Source organism: Dermacentor andersoni, chromosome 2 (assembly GCF_023375885.2).
Source record: "Dermacentor andersoni chromosome 2, qqDerAnde1_hic_scaffold, whole genome shotgun sequence".
NCBI classification, from domain to species: domain Eukaryota; kingdom Metazoa; phylum Arthropoda; class Arachnida; order Ixodida; family Ixodidae; genus Dermacentor; species Dermacentor andersoni.
Genome location: NC_092815.1, coordinates 147,033,355 through 147,036,249, shown reverse-complemented (window position 1 = coordinate 147,036,249; position 2,895 = coordinate 147,033,355).

The window sequence follows — 2,895 nt, the reverse complement described above, 5'->3', positions numbered from 1 at the left end:
TTTCTACTCTATGTCTTCTTCTAGCACGTCTTCTTCTTTCCACCGCGCTCGCTCAAGCATGATCCTTACTGAATCTTAACCTTGGAATTGCCAGGTAACTTTGGGAACCAACGGCTCTTATTCTTCTTAAAGGGAACTTGCGAACAAAATGCATGCTTTGCTTGCGCGAACGGCAATTATTCTTACTTGGAAAGATATATCTTTAATAAGTCCTGCAGCAATGTTTAAATCTAGGTGGCGAGAAACCATTTAGACTGTGAACGTAATTAATGGGCCTTGCCCTCCGAGAAGAAGAAGGCCGCGTTCTTGGAAGCCAGAAATAATTTCAGGGAAAACAGAGATGTAGGTATGACGTAGCATTAGTTCCTCTCCTCCGAGGGAAGTAGTAAAAGAGAAAAGAGGGATATGATGACAGATCTCGAAGATTTACCGAAGAATGCTTGCATCCTAAGGGCCCGTTCACAATGAATATAAAATAAAAAAGATGTAGTCACCCTCTAATGGTGACGGCTATTCGTTTTCGCGCAGCAGGAATATCAGGACAAAGAATATACGGTGAAAGCTGATGTTTGTTCGCCATTTTTACCTTTATTCTGTTTTCATTCAGTACACTTCGTGCGTCGTCGAGATAATTTTGAATCTTGAAGGTGCGTGCGCGACGTGGTGTAAAAGCTGTGAGCTAGACGCGATGTCAGGAATTGCTGGGGTTCACTGCTTTTTTTTTTTCTGAGTAACAAACTGTAACAAGGCTCACATGATTTTGCTAGATGCATAACGTTCACATTCTAACTGATATAATAGCTCACATTTGGCATATCGCTAAGTAATAGCATCACGCAAGAAAAGGATACTACCACTCCTACTACTACTACTACTACTACAACCAGTACTACTACTACTACTACTACTACTACTACTACTACTACTACTTACTACTACTACTACTGCTGCTGCTACTACGATTACTACTGCTAATAATAATAATAATAATAATAATAATAATAATAATAATAATAATAATAAAAATAACACTTGTAAAGCAGACCTCTAACTTTTTCTAGCGGTTATAGTCAAACTAAATGCTTCGCTATTAAAATATGACTGTTGAAAAAGGAGAGGGCATAGCGATCGAGAATCGCCAGCGCGAACTTTGTATATATGACGCCGAAACAAATCTCTACTGCGGCGAGTCCTGTAATTCACCCGAAGTATTCGTAGTCTCAGCAGAGTTATCAGTCGGATTGCCGCTAATATGAGACGAAAGCAATTGGACTGAAGCGAAAAAAAAAATGTTGATGCCAATCTTATAAAGATGTTGTGTCTGATGCTGCTAATAACTCGTTCTGGGGCATTGCGCTCCCAAACCATGATCTTGTCTTGAGGCACGCCGTAGTGGGTGACACCCGACTCATTTTGACCAGTTCTTTGACACACACCCACTGCACGGCACGCAGGTGTGTTTTCATTTCACCCCCGTCAAAATGCGGCCGCAGCGGCCGCGAGTTGATCCTGCGAGCTTGTGCATAGCAGCGCTACGGAAAAACCGTAAGCAACCACGGTGGAGATTCCTAGTGCTGTAGTCGGCCTTTTAGTATAAGTGAGTACGCTTTCATTGTCATCGTCGTTATTATTTCATGTCCGCTGCCTGACGAAGAGCTCTCCGACAATCTGTAATTTGGCTTGACTTTTACAATTTGGCTTGGCTTTAGAATAAATATTTCCGATTCACGCCACACCAGCCAAATATGTGCCGCCCATGGGGCATCACCCCCCTCTTGGAATCCGTACAGTTGTTTCAAAACGTCAACGTCTCTCTGCTCTACTCAATACATGAATTCTTAGCCTATACTTATTTAAGGTGCTTCATGCATTTCGCGCCGGAACTTAGCGTCAGACGTGAAGAAAACGCCTAGGTCGGAGGTTACGTAAAAACAAATGCGTTATATTTACTGAATATCAATGTTGTAGTTTTTTATCACGTCCGTGTAGAATCGCAAAGAGATCACTATATACATGAGTTGTCAGCTGCGGAGAAACATTATCCATCTGTATATTTCACACGATCCCATTCAATGCATCGGAACGATGAAAAAAAAAAATTAAATCGTCATTTTACAGTTGGCATTGCAAAAGTTTCGGTATTCCCTGATCGCATCCAAGTCTCCTATATGACAACGTCATACAAATTAAAGTAAAATTTACGTATGAAAACATGAAATGACGCACGTGCTAATGTCATAGATAATATTTAATTTCAGAACGACTCACCCCCATCAAGTACGCCTTGTCTTCTTCTTCATTTGTGGTTTTAATAGCTGGAACTTACATTCGCAGCATGCTCTTAGCGACAGTCTGCCAGCATTACAAAAGCTTTCGCAAACTCTAGTACTCGCAATGTGATAGCGCCCTGCTGCTCGGCATTTGATATTTAAACTTTTGAATCGAGTAATTATGGGGCTATAGGAAACTGAAGTTTACTTATTTACTGCGACTAACGTCTAGTACAGCGTGAAACCTTTGCTTTTTCATACACACATGCACGGTCCCACTTACACTCTGATCTTACACACGAGATCGCGGGGTCGATTCACGTCCACGGCGGCTGCCTTTCGCTGGAGAAATGACTCTATTGTATTGCACTTGGGCGCATGAAGAACCCTAGGTCGCCAAAACAGCTTAGTGTCTATAACTATGGCCTCGTTCATAACTCACGGCGCAGCCGCGATTTGATTGAAATTTGTTCTCGTACATGCACCGCGCGAACGTGTTCAATCATTCGCTTTTTTTTTCTCGTATGGTAAACGAATCGAATGTATTACGGGTAATACTTCTTTTTTCAGATTAACTCTGCTGATATATCTGAAGTTGCCATGTGATGTAATAATGCGGACCTTT